This window comes from Vigna radiata, chromosome 6, assembly GCF_000741045.1.
Source record: "Vigna radiata var. radiata cultivar VC1973A chromosome 6, Vradiata_ver6, whole genome shotgun sequence".
Classification (NCBI taxonomy): domain Eukaryota; kingdom Viridiplantae; phylum Streptophyta; class Magnoliopsida; order Fabales; family Fabaceae; genus Vigna; species Vigna radiata.
Window position 1 is genome coordinate 24,294,793 of NC_028356.1, and position 17,437 is coordinate 24,312,229.

At 35.1% G+C, this 17,437-nt stretch overlaps 1 non-coding gene across 1 annotated transcript; it reads right to left on the reverse strand.

Moving 5' to 3' along the window:
- Positions 1 to 1,028: 1,028 nt before the first annotated feature.
- Positions 1,029 to 3,819, reverse strand: LOC106764064. Its single transcript, XR_002668243.1, has 5 exons — positions 3,532 to 3,819; positions 3,348 to 3,442; positions 2,268 to 2,457; positions 1,942 to 2,023; positions 1,029 to 1,474 (listed from the first exon to the last, which is right to left on the reverse strand). It is a non-coding gene; the product is annotated as a tRNA (adenine(58)-N(1))-methyltransferase non-catalytic subunit trm6 (transcript).
- Between the last annotated feature and the right edge of the window lie 13,618 nt (positions 3,820 to 17,437).

The window sequence follows — 17,437 nt, forward strand, 5'->3', positions numbered from 1 at the left end:
ATCCAGGTTTACAAAAGAACATCCAAAACTGTTTTTGAAAAATTAAAGCTTAAAATATGCAAGCCCTTCATTCTTCTTCTACTAACCAGTAGAGCAAGAGTGATAAAATAGATTATGATGATTTTAACAAATAAAACTTATTAATGCAATGAAATACATCATCTGACCTCTTGCAGATTTCATCACTTAAGTTAAATATCCTCACTATATCCATAGAACATGGAGCCTGCCCAAAATATGAGTTGCATACAAAACCGGTACCTGAAAAACAAAGTTACAGCATGTCTATCACTTGCTGAGTCAGAAGATATTTTAGAACAACAGAATATACGTATATATACAGCAGTGAAGTGCTTTTTCCTTTATGTTTACCATATTATTCACTAGCCATAATACATAATTTCTTACACATTTAGGACCCGTTTGTTACCGCTTCTTTTGTAAAAGAAACATTTTTATTATTAGGGTTAGGGTAAAATGTCACTTAGTTTAATGTATACTATACCTCCTAAACGTTCTGCCACTGCCCCAGTGAGAAGGCCACCAATCATATCAACTACGAGAATGTCAGAATTTGAAGAAAGGATAGCGTGTCTACCCGCAAAAATCTGAAGCATTAATAATTAGTCAGAAACAATATCAGTGATAGATGCATCACTTCATCTACCGAACATAAACCCACCATTTTAATTCTATGAACAACCGACTATGCATTGTAGTCATAAAGTCATAAAGTTGGGAGTTTGGTTTAATAAAAAAATTAACAAGTGTACAGCCTCTCTATTCAGTGAAACTTTAACTTTGAGATTTGCTCTCTTCTATTTCTTTTTCTTTTTCCATTTGTCTTAAAACCACATACACATATCAAAGATATTTTAATACTTAGTTTACATCTTGCTGCATGATAATAATTCAAACCAATAGACAATAAATACAAATAGTTAAACATGTGAGGAAAAAAACCGAAGATAATACTCACCCAATTTTGGATCTAATACTTCTTAAAATGGGCTTCACATATACTGGAGAAAAAAAAAAGAGACTAACGGTAAGTAATAGAGTTGAGACTCGAAATATCAAAAACTGATACAGTATACATTTAAAGATATGGCAGGCAAAATATAAGTCACAAACAATTTCATAATACAAAAATATCCTTTTCTTGACACAACTATTTGTATAACTTTTATTGAATCAATATAATGCTGATTGGTCCCACCACCAGCAAACAGTTTGTAGTAAGGTGACAAAAGGCATAACAGCGTAATGTATTATCATCAACAGAACAGAACTCAAGAAGCCTATATAGGATAGATCTTTCAGGTATATCTCTTATATGAGAGGCACAGTGATCTGTTGCACAAAAAATTATGTGAAACATTATCAATATGTGAAAACCTTCGAGCAACAGGACCCCTCATAACATAAGTACTTTTGGTGCATATTTCTTCTGTTTCTTAAGTCTATATTTCTCCTGCAAAAATGGCACAAGATTTACTTCCGTATCATTCCTAAAATAAAATATATACACACACAACTTGGTCCCAAAGAGATAATACTATGATATTTTGGTCTCCAAAGGTTTACAAAGTAGTCCTCCGAACAAGGTTACGAACATGCTAACGGTTTCAACCTTCCATTATTACTTATATACAAACCCTAACAGAAAAACTGACATAAAATACTAAACGAACATATATAATGTTATTTGTCTGAAGAATGCTAACATGGAATGACATTCCCACCTACAACCATATAGGGTCCTGAAATCAGTTGCTGCAGTACCTTTAGAGAATTTTTGGATAGCTTAAATTATCGAATCCAGTTGTTTTTGTTCGATAAAATAAAAAAATAAATTAAAAAAAATGTTTGAGAATTTACAAAAAGCTTTTCGTATATTTACTCCATAGTAAACCATGAAAGCTTCATAAGTCAAAATACCTGAGAGAATGATGTTTTCTTTTCAAATGTCGCACTATTGGCAATGAGAGCTTCAATTATTTCATTATCTCTTGCACCCTGTCTACATAAAAGATACAGGATATACTTTCACCGTCAAATACCACAAGATTGGCAAAGAAATAATATATTGATTGGTCATTTCAGAAAAGCAAGTAGAATTAAAAAAAACAATGAACTCAACAAAGAACAACACTAAAACCACACACACATTACAAGTCAAATTAAAATCACAGAACCAAAATTCATTTAATCCCCAAAAGCTATTACCAAGAACAGAAATACAACCACGAGAAGTATGAACTCACCTTCTCATGGCTTCTATATCTTCACCAGTCAGACTTTGTGCAGTATTATTGTCAACCAATGCCCCATTGTCCCTTGACTCAACATTCACTGCAGCATCTCTTACTTCATCAGCACTATTAACATTAACTTTGTCCCTGAACTCATCATTCCCTTGACCATCTCCTATTTCCTCAACATTATTAACATTAACTGAATTGAAAATAGAGAGAAACCCCACATGTTAGAGGAAGAGAAAACAATGGTAGAGTGCAAAAAAGTGCATCATTAACCATAAAGAATAAAATACACAAAAATAATCACAGATAACCTTAATTAAACATACAATGGAACAATGGTAGTTTTTCTTTATGAAGAGGCAAAAAAAAACTATTGAAATCAAACTTGAACAGAAGGTGTTAAAACTGAACAATCAAAGTGTTACAAGAACGAGAAAAGCTTGAGACAATGCAAAACATTGCACATCCACCCTTACATTTCATCCTTAAACTAATCCACCCGTAAAGGTATCTAAATCTAAACTAATTTAAAAAAACATAACAATTCATCCCATGAGGCCATGTCCATATGTCCATACATATTTGCTTGTACTAAGTGTACTGATAAAGTTGCAGTAACCATCCCAAACAACTCAAACACATTGTACCTTTTCCACCTCCCCCCACATGTCTTTATCCCTATAATACCGCGGCACCAAAGCCAGCTAGTACGTGACAGCTACTTAAAAAATGGTCACCACTAAACATACATCCCATATGAACACAAGTATAAACTACAGCCTATAAAAGAGAAGAAAGCAATAACAAAACACAATCTAAAAATGGCAAATGAAAAATAAAGAAAACTATCTATGAACCGTAATGTAATTTTAAACTATCATCAACTAATCACAAATTGCCAAAAATGACAAATTTACTTACTTTTACAGCAATTACAAACTCTAGTGATTACCGGCTTGTTGATACTAAAAGCAGTTTACTTTACACTACATAATCAGAAGTGAACACACAGTCATAACAAATAACACTTTACTCAAAATGGGAATGACCAAAAGTAAGTAAATGAAAAGGAACAAGAGAGACCTTGTGCGGGAGAAAGACAAGGCCCATCGGGAGCGGTATCCACTTGAAAAACAGTACCAAAGGCAGAGCAGTTTTTATTCCCAATTTTCAATTTCCTGCAACACCAATTTTACTACTATTTAGAAATCAATGGATAATATTAAACACACACAAAAAAAAAAAAAAAGAGAAAACTAACTCTTACTGAGAAGAGAGACGAGCGAAAACCAGACGGTCTCCGTCGTTGATATCAAGCAAGACGCTGCAACCTTCCCAAGTGACTCGGCCATTGCTAGTGTTACCTTCTCTCATCTTCTTCACAATTTTATTTAAAAAAATAAACTCCTAAATTAAGTGATTCAAAATGAAATTCAGTCGCACTGAGAGAGAAAGATCTAATAATATGATTCAACAACTATATATACGTGTTCGTTGATGGATCATGCAGCCATTTTACTGTTTTAGTGCTAAGCGGTTTGGGTTGCCTCACAAGCATAACACCAAACTAGGATACTATTATTAGAATTAGAATTAGGTTTTACAAAAGCAACTATTAACAAAACTTGGGTTGGGCCTTCTCTTTCCAATATGTTGGGCTTTTTAACTTCTGCACCTACCTTTCAAACGACGAGTTGTTATATTTTGAAGGCTTTTTCTTTCTGTACCTACATAATTCTTTTCCGTTCCCGTTTTGAAAATTTTTCAAAATAAGTTATCTACAATTTTTGGAATATGATTTTTATAATAAAAATTTCAAAATAAGATTTCTGAATCATAATTTTTATAATTAATTTTTCAAAACACATTAAATATATTGTGAAATAAAAACAGAAAATTTATGACAAATTTTTCAAACACATAACATATTTCAAAATAAGTTTTTTCAGATAAATATTCAAAACATATAAAATATATTTTTCAAAATAAACTTTTTGAAAATAATTTTTTGACAGAGATGCATCAATAATAATGACGCGGTGACATAATTAAGGAAAAGATAGTAATAGCAGACACAATAATGGAGAAGACAATCCTTATTTTAAATAGGAATAATTTTGAATAGTAAAAATGGGTGGGGAAATACCCAACTCAATTTAGATTGAGGTTTTTTAAGTGCAGTTGGATATTAATAACGAGTTCTTTAAAAATTATTTTTAAATTAATTCGGAGTGTTTATATTTTTATTTTTCCTATAAATCCTGAAAAATATTAATCAAATAATAAAACAGAAAATTGTCTTCGTAAAAAAAAATAATATGCATTGATCCTCTTAGTTGAACAGAATAGTCCTACTTTATGTTATATCAAAATTTTGATCGAATTCTCTCAGACTTTTTATAATAATAAAATGTTCATTCTTCTAGTTCAAAAATATTGTTCTTATTATACGAAAGTCTAAATGGAATGTTTCTATGTTTTTATAGAAAATATTACAATTTTTTAAAATCTTAACTCAACCCATTTTTTTTTTCTTAAATTAAAAAAATTTATATGTTGTAAATATACCACTTCATTGTAGTAACATCAATTTTGATTGCAGCCAAAGTTGTTTAAACTATATTAAAAAGAAAAAAGAAACATATTTATCCACGTCTTTATTTATATGTTATCATGAACGCTTAATTATATTTTAACTTTATAAACAAAACTAGTAAAACATTTTGATTATTTTTTCATCTCTTTAATTTATCAAGCTTTGCTCACTTGAAATGTGAATAGAGAAGAAAAATAAGGCTTATATAATTTAGGAAGACAATGTTTCTAATACAATATTATTGGTAATTGTCATGTACAGTTTGTTTAGACTAAAAACCCAATCAGTTATATTGATTTGGTTCATTTAAAACTATATGATTTTATATTTATTTTTTAAATTTGAATATGAACTTGGATTAAGATTAATCAATTATTATCTAATTAAAATCAATTAAATTTTTTTTTTTAGCTTTACAAATATATTAAAATAAAGGTTTAATCTCACCAAAAGTTCCTATTTTTATCCAAAATCTTAAATAGGTCCATTTTCTTTTTCGCGTGTCAATTGGGTCCCTATAAGTGTAAATTTGATTTTATTAGAGGTTTGTCGTAAATTCATCTAATGGGAATTAAATCTTTGCTTACTTGACTTGCACTGTTCGACCAGTAATGACACGTGTCATTTATATTGAATTTTTTTCTAAATAGCATAGCTGATAGCAAAATCACATAAGGGCAAAAATGGAAGGATGAAAATAATAAGTGTTGTGACCTTTAAAATTGGGGGGAAAATTGGGGGAAATAGCATCAGAAGTTAGGGTTGGTGTTATTAGGAATTCTTCGAAGGTGATATTGCGTTCCTTGTTCGATTGCAACCTTTGAAAGGGAAAACAGATTCTTTGTTGATTCGAAGATATGGATAATGAATTGCAGAAGTCTCATTCTTGTTCATCTTCAACATGCAATGGGTGGCGCAATGAGAACTGTAATGTCGTTTTTCGTGGTGGTGGATCACCCTTTTGCTTGTGTGAAGAGAAAACGGTGGTAAGAACAACTCGAACTATGAAGAATAGGGGGAAGCAATTTTGGGGCTATCCTGTGTACAAGGTAAAAAAATATTGATGAGTAGTGTTTTGTTTGACTAGAAAGTCATTTAAATTTTTTTTTTTTTTTGCAGAATGGACATGAAGGTGGTTGTAATTTCTTCAAATGGTGCTGTGGCGATGGTAGTGAGAAAAGCTATACGAATGTGAAGTGGGAAGAAAAGCATGAGTGTGTGTCAAAGACAGGAGAAATGGGAGGTGGAACGAAGATGATGAGTGATTTGCATAAATCTCTTAAGGTTGTGGAGAAATGGATGAAGGTGTTGATAAGGTTGGTATTTTTTATTTGTATACTTAATGTTATTGTTATTTCAATATGGATGATAAATCCATAATGTAGTAGTGTTGGTGGTTTTGTTATGTGAAGGAATGAAGTTATGCACAGTCCATTCAGACTAAAAACCCAATCAGTTATATCGATTTGGTTCATTTAAAATGATATGGTTTTATATTTATTTTTTAAATTTGAATATGAACTTGGATTAAATTAATAAATTATTATCTAATTAAAATCAATTAAAAATATTTTTTATAGCTTTACAAATATATTAAAATAAACACTAATACTATTATTTTCGTAAAGCCTCAATAGAATATTATTTCTCACTCACGGTTTTCTTTAGTGACAATAATATAAAATCCACTTGGTGATAATTACTCATTACTTGATCGGTAATTGTTGATTTCCAAAGAATAACCAATATGCCAAAAACTCTATTGAAAATAAACTCATTAGAAAAAAGAAAAAAAAAAACGTTGCAAATTAGACTAACCAATAGTTGTTGCGAGAGAATTAATAAGTAATTAACTTATAAGTAATAATGGATAAGTTTTCAACCATGATTATAGATGACCTCACTATTGATAGTTGTTAAATTTAAAGCAATAATCGCTATTTTTTTAAGAGTGAATAATTTAAATTATAGTATCTTATATTTACATAAAAAAATACATTTAAATATCAATAAACATAAGAAATCACCAAACATGCAAATGAAAGTTATCACAAAGCTAAAAGTATAAAAAAAAGTTTATAAATGATTTATTTATTACAATCTTATATTATAATTTTTCATACTTATTAATTAAATTATAAACAAGTTTATATAAAGTAATTTGAACAATTATATGATATATATATATATATATATATATATATATATATATATATATATATATATATATATATATATATATATATATATATATATATATATATATGAATCCAATCACATCTTTATATAAATTGAAAATAAAACAAATACTGTGTTTCCTTCTGAAAAAGATTTTATCTCAGTATACTTCGTTATTAGATGGTTAATTTTGTTTTCAATTTTAAAATTGATTTTACTTTGAATATAATTATTCCTTATGCAGAAGAAATATATTTATATTTTAAATAGAGCTTATGATAATTATTTAACGCAAATTATTCATTCTATTTTCAATTATTTTAAAAAACTAATTATTTTTTTTTTAAATAAACATTTTCCCGATTTAATAAAACTATGTTTGATTTTACAAATAGATATTTCAGAATTGGAGATCGTTAACTTTCATGACAACTTTTTTTTTTATTGAAGTAAAAAAGTTTCAAACAGTATAAACAACCCAAATGCTATCATGAAACGTGCTTGAAATGTGACACCCAGGCTGCGTTACAAATGGTATCAGAGCCTAGCCTCTCCCAGTACGGTGTGGTTCGATGACGAACCAGATGGAAGCTGGTGGGCATGTGACGCCTGGGCACTAACGAGGGCGGGGAGTGATCGCTGGTGCAAGAAGCATGGTGCAAGGGGCACGGGCAAGGAGCGGCTCCTGGCAGGCTTCGAGTGGAAGGGGCACATGGACGAATCGAACATACACTGGAATGAGAGGGATCTGGAGACTGTATAGGTATGAGACTATACAGTTGAAAGATAGCTTAAAGGAATTGATTTGGCTACCCATATCACCAAAATGCATTTGCTTTTCGGTAGCCTAACCCATAAGATCTCCATGGTTAAGCGTGCTTAGCCTGGAGAAATTCTGGGATGGGTGACCTTCCGGGAAGTTTTCCCGGAAAGTGTGCGAGTGAGGACAAAGCACACTGGAAAGCCTCGTGGTGATATGTGGGGGCAGTCAACAGTCCTTGTAAGTTGCCGAGGCATTACATTTTTAATTGCAGAGAAAATTTTGGAGATACAATTTGGAGCATTGGGAATGAGATAAAATAAATTCAAGACTCTCAAATTAGACATTTTAAATTTTAGTTATATTGTAATTTAATTGTTTAAACTTTTTAAAGAAACTCTTTACATCTTGGGTCAATTTTGAAAAAATGTTGTTGGGCCCAAAATTGTAGGACACTTGACAATCTAGGATTGTCTTTAGGGTGAACTCCACCCATTTTAGAGGGAACACTTGGCCTTAGCAAAGACACCAACCATTATTTGGATTTTCAGATTTTTGGTTTGGAAACACATGTTTTTGGCTCACGGTTTTTCATGTTAGTTGAAGGAATGAATCAAAGTTTCTTTTTCCCTTCCATTATGTGCAAGGCTGTAGCATTTTAATTTTACTTTGGAGTTTCCATTGAATAAAAAGCTTGGAACTGTTACACTTCACTACCAGATATTTTTATTTTGGATGTTTTCCTTTTCTTGAGGAGCTAGAACGTTTTCTTGCGTGAAGCATGGTTGTTCACGGTTTTTCACCTCATAATTGAATGAAAGAACACATTTCCTTTTTCTTTTCATTTTGGTGTAAAAGCTTTAGATTTATTTTGAGTTTCTTCTTGTAGTCACGGTGGGGACACTTCATTGAATATAAAAAGCACATTTTCTTTTTGTTTGGATGCTTTAATGCAAGTGTGTTGCCTTTCTTCCACTTTGATTGCTTTGATTGAGGAGAGGTATCGTGAGTTGGTAAAGGTTAGATGGGATGGGTCACTTGCATTGATTTTCGGTAGAATGAAGATGGTTAACTTTTGAATGGATGTTTAGGAAATGGATTAGGAATTTACAGTCCACATGGTTGAATGAAGAAGCAATTACTTCCCTTTAGGAAAAAGCTGGATCTTTGTCTTGAAAAGTAACAATTGCAATTGGTTTGGAAAGAAGAGGTGCAGTATGATGAGGAGAGTCTGTGCTTGCTGCTGTTGTTACGGATGCATTTCTTTTTAATTGAGGAAAGAGAACCACACGGTTCATGGTTGTGGGGTTTGGTGATGGGATGTTTCTTGGTTCATTTGACTTTGAAGAATGAAAATATATTAGATGGGATTAGGTGACGGTGTACGATTTTTAGGTGGAGAGAAGAATTTACATTCAAGTTCCAAACAAATGGGTCTCGGCTGGAGCACCTTGGCTCCATTTTTGGGAATTTTAATTGGAGAAACACATTTCTTGGAGAAGGAATTGGGAGTCACGACAAAGGGGAGATATCTTAAAAGCATTGCAATTTCAAGTTTTCTTTCGGTAGAGCACTTAGTCACGTGAATGGTAGAAGCAATTTTATATTTTCTTATTTCTTTTATGTTGAGTAGTTTTTCATCTTCTTAATTTGGTGTTGCATCTTAATAGCTTTAATTATGTCTGGATATTTGTCTCTTGTAGTGTTAGGTTTAGCATCGTCTTTTACTTTAATGTTGTCTAATATGTTCGATTGTGATAATTTAATTGTCATGTTAGCTTAGGTTAGTCGGGTTGGTCATTAATAAAATTATAGTGTTTTCTTGAGATTTCCCGGACTTTTTTGTGTTTATTCTGCTCTGCTTGGCATTCTATCAAATCTGTTGTGTGCTTGCAATTGGATATACGCTTGGTTGCCTAATCGGTGTTTAATCTTCGCTTAGTTGATTAGACTGTATGGTGCATGACTGATTAAATTTATTCATTGCATTCGCTTAGTTTGTAATTTGAAGACCGAATTAGCCTTCGCTTAGTTGGGTGATTCGTGTCGGATTTGGATTGGAGTAATGTGTACTTGTCGTTAATCTGTGATTGGAAGCATAATAATTGAGTTAATGACCAACCGTTTCCATTCTGCATTTGGTTCCATTTTTACATCTGTGGTTGCAATTCCGTTTTTACATTTCTGTTGCATCCGTGTTTTAATTTAGTTTATCCACATTCACAATCCTTTCACAAACCCCCCACTACGTGTTAGACCTAATTCCTGAACCACATTTGGTCCTTGAGAGACTGATGGGTGTCGCGGCCCATACAAATTTGATTGCATATGAGAAATGCAGTATAGCTAGGGAATGACCCCTAGGTCGTCTCCCAAAGACCAATTTTGCGATTCGAGAATCGAGTCTAACACGAAAGGAGGGGGGGGTTAAAGAACTCAATAAAGACACAGATGCTAACAAACTAATTTAAGCTAGCATGGTAATTAAACTAACACTATTAAAATCCTTAGACAACATTCAAACAAAATAAATTAAAATACTAGACACCAACACTATTACACACAACTATCNAACAAAGTTAAATTAATTTAAATGCAAAACTAAATTAAAGAAATTAAAAACAACTCAACCTACAATTAAAACTAAATTAAAGCTAAAGAACTAAACAACATATATTTTTTTCTACCAATTCAAATGACACATGCACCTACTAACAAATCAAAATTATAGATGGCCTAAAAGATTAACCTGGCCGTGACGTCCCCTTTCTCTAACGTTTCANTATCCAGCAAAAGCAAATCACATTTTTTTCTCATACCATCCCGAGGACGTTACACCACTGCCCATGAAAACTAAATCCTTCCTCAAATTCAATCACCACCGTGCACCTAGTCAAATTGCCATCTAATATACATTTTCATCCTTCAAAGTTAATTAAACCAAGGAAATCCCATCACAACTAGACCCCACAATCATTCACCGTGAGCTCCTCTTTCTTCAATTAAAAAAAAAAACTTCTTTTTCTACAATAACAAAGAAACTTCCTCCCACATTCCATTGCAAATATTGTGTCCAAGTCTGTACACATGATGAGACAACACTTTTTCTAATTGCAATAAATCAAAAAGGCAACAATGCAGCTATGTTTCGGCTCCAACTCTTCCATTTGACTCCAGCCACTGCTTTCCATGATAACAGCGTTGCAAGCAATGCTTCTCTCAGCTTCTTGATGTGCTAGACCAAAAGCAATTGAAAGCTAATTCCCAAAATGCACCAAGTCCACCTTTTGGACCATGACAGCAGCTCAAAGGAAAACAACCACCCAAATACCAAATAAAATAAAGAAAAAAACTAGATGCATTTCAAAACCTAGAGCCCGCGTGACTACTTCTCATTTTTGAGTAGAAGAATTTCCCAAGTATTAATCATGGTACTTTGCATTCAATGAGAAAAGAGAAAACAACACTTCCTATTCATCATTCAAGGTACCGTAACAACTGCTACAATGTCCCATCATCTCAAGATTCAATTAGCTTTTTCTCAATGTTGAATGAAAAGAAAAAGAACAAATAAACTCCTTCCATGACCATGACACCTCTGCACCCACTTCTCCAAGCATGAATCAATTTTCTTCTTCCATCATTAACCACCGTACAACAATATAGTTCTCAAAGAAAAAGGCATGAAAATGCATGAAAGGAAACTAATAGCTAGACAAGACCACTACTTGAAGCCACAAACGCATCCCAAGCAAGGAAAGGGGACCCATGCTTCAATTTCCTGAACCACGTAACATGATAATCATTCAACCATGAAAAGCAAACCTTCCATAATTTGTAACAGCCATTTCACACAATGCAAAATGCGAAAGCTATTTTTCATTCCATGGAAGAAGAAAACCATGAGCTACAACCATTCTCATCTCTCCAAAACGTTCCAAACGAAAAAGTAAGGTGTAAGTCAAAATGAAGTGGCGGCTGCCACACAAAACCTAGGACCGTGAGAATGTCTCCAAAATGGGTGGGGTCCACCTACAATAAAACCCTAGATGCCACATCATGTTTTTTTTACTATTGGGCTTAGTCTATTCTAGCAAAATTGGCCCACATTACAAAAATTCATCTACAAATTCTAAATTACTAAGCTAAGCTAGATTAATTCTAATTTCCCTTGTGGAGAGTCTTCACTTAATTGGTGCCCTTCCAAAAGTCTCATAGTGTGATTCCAAAATTGCCCTGAAAATAAAATTAGGAATAATTAAGCTCAATTAATTCAAATTAATTAAAATAAGAATTATTGGTCTAATTAAGCCCAAATGGTGAAAATGACACAATAACTAAGAATTAAGAACAATTCATCAACACAATTAGGCGCAAAGAACTAAGTGAATGGTGTAAAATATTGATTCATCAAAATAGACCACACTCAGTCTTTTGCACTCCTGGGCAAAATCAAGACGCAAAACAGGGAACAGATCAGAGGACATGAGGAAAGTGACAGACTCAACATACAGAAAACTAAGACTCACAAGGATAATTACAGAGTTGCACGGTTATCAAGGAATCTGGACAGTGAAAGGAAGTGGACAATATCCAACACAGAATTAATGAAAGCGGATACTCATGAAATCATCCAAGCAGTTCAAAGTATGACAAAATGATCAATCAGTTCAAGAGGTGAATCAAAAGCAACAGAGCCTCACAGATGCACTATAAGTGTTTCTCTCAAGTGTCTAAGGTAAACAATGTCAACTCAATGCACTCATGAAAGCAAACACAAACAGACTTGGCAAACCTCTAATATCAACACTCAAAACATATATGCATGTTCAAATCAAAAGGCCTTTTTTGGATGCAATGAGGCCAAGGACATTGGAGGATATGATATGGATGAGAAGTTACAAACCAAAGGAAATAGAGGAGCAATGTGGAACAAGTGAAACACAATCAAATCACACCCAAAACCCTCTAATTCAATCCTCTTCTTGACTCCATTATTCACGCAATTTTTTTTTTTATTTTTCTCATTTTTTTGTATTTCTTTTTTTTTTCATCTTGTCTCTTTTCTTTTCTCTCTTTTCAGAACACAACTCTAAGAGACAAGATAACACAACATATATACAAAAAACAAAACAAGAAGAGGAACCAACTAGCCAATTCATCATAATCCCCCAAGAGATCACACTTATTCGCAAAACAATTCCAAAGCTCCAAAATTCCCTAAGGTTCAGGTAATCATGGTTTTTCATTTAGGGCTAGTGTATCAGCTTCAAAACAAAGAAATGGGGAAAGCATAGGCTCAAAGGGGCTATCAAAGGATCAAAACAGGGTAGACTCATTTGGCTAGAGAGGCTCAACAACAAAACTGCCTTTATCACTTCCAAACATGCATATCAATCAAGAATCATCAACAAAAGTCAAGCCAAGGTATAAGTGCAAGCAATCAAGAGACATACCACACACAAGAAAGATCATCAAAAGGCTCAAATCTCTCACAAGGTAATTCTGTCACAATCAATTCAACCTCTCAAACATCATAATCATCTTTCCAAGCAAAGAAAAGCGAGGAATCCAACAAATCAGAGTATCAATGAAGTGAAGGAAAGACTGACAACCTAAACAAAGTCCAGAAATCAAGAAAAACATGCAAAACTGTACACAAAACTCAACAAAATTAACTAGAAAATGAAACCTAAACAAAGAACAACCTCCCCTAATAGACCACACTTAAATGACATAATGTCCTCAGTGTGTCACAATCAGTAGATCAACAATCAGCACAGTCAGCAGATAAAGACAAAGTGCAATAAAAGTGAGGAGGGAGGGAGAAAAGAAACTCCTTGAGTCAGATGGGAGGGTAGGTGGGGTGGACCAAAGACGTCTCCTCCACCACTGCATCCAACAAAGAAGGATTGCCGAGGAAAGGCTTCAGTCTATGCCCATTCACCTTGAAGCTTTTAGCTGCAGATGAATCTCTACTGCACCATAAGGATAAACATTAGTCACAACAAAAGGTCCAATCCACTTTGATCTCAACTTACCACCCATGAGTCCGAGCCTAGAATTATACAATAAAACTTGATGGCCGACCTCAAAGTCCTTTCTAACAATAGCACTATCATGGAACTTCTTCATCCTTTCCTTGTAGAACTTCGAGTTCTCATAGGCCTCAAATCGGATCTCATCCAATTCATTTAGTTGCAACTTCCTTTCCTCTCCAGCTTGGTCAATGGAGAAGTTTCAAGTCTTCATAGCCCAGTATGCCCGATGCTCAATCTCAACTGGTAAATGACATGCCTTTCCAAAGACAACCCGATAGGGAGACATCCCAATGGGTGCTTTGTAGGCAGTAGGGTGGGCCCAAAGAGCATCGTCCAACCTATTACTCCAATCTTTCCTATTGGGCTGGACAATCTTCTCCAAAATCCTCTTAATCTCCCTATTGGAGATCTCAGCCTGCCCATTTGTTTGGGGGTAGTAAGGTGTAGAAACTCTATGCGTCACCCCATATTTCTTGAGCAAGGCTTGCATGGATCTGTTGCAAAAATGGGTTCCCTGATCACTAACAATTGCTCTCGACACTCCAAACCTGCAAAAGAGGTAAGATCTAACAAAATCTACAACAACCCGAGCATCATTAGTCCTGGTGGCTTTAGCTTCCACCCATTTTGAAACATGATCCACAACAAGGAGAATATAAGAGAAACCAAAAGAAACAAGAAAAGGACCCATGAAATCTATACCCCAAACGTCAAACTCCTCACAGAACAGCATAGGTTGTTGAGGCATCTCCTGTCTCTATGAAATAGGTCCGCCTGCTCTCTGACACGGCTCACAGGTGCTGCAAATCCTCTCCGCATCTTTGAAGATGGAAGGCCAATAGAAACCACAGTCAAGCACCCTGCAAGCTGTTCTCTGTATCCCCTGATGACCACCAGGTGATGAGGCATGGCAAAACTGCAGGACTGAGTCAATCTCTGGTCCGGAATGCATCTTCTGGTAACCTGGTCACTGCACAACTTCCAAAGATATGGGTCATCCCAAATATAGTACTTAGCATCACTCTTAATTTTAGCAATTTGAGCATGTGATGCTAAGGGAGGAAAAACAGAAGCAACCAAATAATTCACAATATATGCAAACCAAGGAGTAGGGTGAGAATATGAAATCATCAACAAACTCTCATAAGGAACGTCATCCTGGATGGGCAATACATCAACTTCTTTCTCAGCTCCCTCAATCCTGCTGAGGTGGTCTGCAACCAANTTCTGTGCTCCACTCCGGTCTTTGATTTCCAAGTCAAACTCTTGGAGTAGTAGCATCCACCTAATCAGTCTTGGCTTTGACTCAGCCTTTTTCAACGGAAACTTCAAAGCTGCATGGTCAGTATACACAACAACAGGTGATCCAAGCAAATATGACCTAAACTTATCAAGGGCAAAAACAATTGCCAACAACTCTTTCTCAGTCGTGGTGTAGTTTGCTTGGGCAGCATCCAAAGTGAGTGAAGCGTAGTAGATCACTCTCAGCAGCTTGTCAATTTTCTGGGTCAAGACAGCCCCCAATGCATAGTTAGACGCGTCACACATGAGCTCAAATTGGGCTGTCCAATCCGGGGCCTGAATGATCGGGTGGTGGTCAAAGCTTCCTTTAGGCAGTCAAACGCCTGCTTGCATCTATCATTAAAATCAAAATCAATCTCCTTCTGCAACAGTCTGGACAAGGGAAGCGCCTTCTTGTTGAAATCCTTGATAAAGCGCCTGTAGAAACTTGCATGTCCAAGAAAAGATCGCACCTCTTGCACGCAAGAGGGGTAAGGCAACTGCGAAATCACAGATATCTTAGCAGGGTCTACCTCTATTCCCTTTTCAGAAATGATATGCCCTAGAACAAAACCTTGTTCAACCATGAAGTGACATTTCTCAAAATTGAGAACAAGGTTTGTTTTTATGCATCTTTTCAACACTTTTTCCAGATTATCTAAACATGCATCAAAAGAGGATCCATACACAGTGAAATCGTCCATAAACACCTCTATGCAACTCTCAAGGAAGTCGCTAAAAATGCTAAGCATGCACCGTTGGAAGGTACCAGGGGCGTTGCATAGGCCAAAGGGCATCCTCCTATAGGCAAAGGTGCCAAAGGGGCAGGTGAATGTGGTCTTTTCTTGGTCCTCAAGAGCAATATTTATTTGGAAATAACCAGAAAAACCATCAAGAAAGCAGTAGTAAGATTTACCTGCCAGGCGCTCCAGCATCTGATCAATGAATGGCAGGGGGAAATGATCTTTCCTGGTTGCTTGGTTGAGCCTCCTATAGTCAATGCAGACTCTCCAGTTGTTCTGCACTCTATTCGGGATAAGCTCATCTCTTTCATTTTTCACAACAGTGAGGCTAGTCTTCTTTGGCACAATATGGATGAGGCTCACCCACTGACTGTCTGAAATAGGATAGATGATCCCAGCTTGCAAAAGCTTCGTCACCTCCTTCTTAATCACGTCCATGATCACGGGGTTTTGCCTTCTCTGCGGCTGTTTCACTGGTTTTGCCCTTTCTTCCAATAGAATCCTATGCATGCAAGTGGATGGGCTAATACCAGGTATTTCAGCCAAACTCCAACCAATGGCCTTCTTGTGCCTCCTCAACACATCAAGCAACTTCTCCTCTTGAACAAAATCAAGGGAGGTGGAAATTATGACCGGTTTCCTCTCATCATCCTCCAAGTACACGTACTTGAGGTTTTTTGGGAGTTGTTTCATCTCAAGAGTGGGTTCCTGCAAGTCAGATTCAAGTGTACTTCCTGCAACGTGGTTAATGCATTCTGACTCTAAAGAATNNACAGGTAAAGGCAGAAAACCCATCTCATCACAATCCAGATTAATATCCATCACAGGTATATCAACAACATCATCAATATCATCCAAATCATCAAAAACAGGCATATCATCAATAACCTGGACATCATTAATACCCTGGACATCATCAATACCCTAGACATCACAGTTCTCATCCAAATCAACATCCAATTCAACATCATATTCAAATCCTGATTCAAACCCAGATACTATGCATGAATGTACAAAAGATAGAAAAGAATGTTTCTTCTCATGCATAGAACGAAAATCATCAACAATGAACTCATCCACAATGTCATCCAATGTATCAATTCTAAGCACAGAATGAACCTCAGCTGGAAATTTCATGGCATCAAGGATATTAAAATGCACATCAATATCAGCAAATTCCATAGACAATGTCCCAACATATACATCAATCTTAGTTCGGGCAGTTTTCAAAAATGGTCTGCCTAGAATAATGGGGACGGATCGATGAGAGAAACCGTCCTCCATCTCCAAAACATAGAAATCAGCAGGAAATATCAATTCACCTACCCTAACCAAGACATCCTCTATGTAACCTGTCGGGTGGGTAACACTCCTATTGGCCAATTGAATGACCACACCCGTAGGCTGTAATGGACCAAGAGACAGAGATTTATAAATAGACAATGGCATGACATTTATAGATGCACCCAAATCCAGCATAGCATTTTCAAACTTACTATTGCCAATCACACAAGGAATGCAAAACGTACCTGGGTCCTTGCACTTTTCAGGAATGTGCGGGACCGACTTACCAA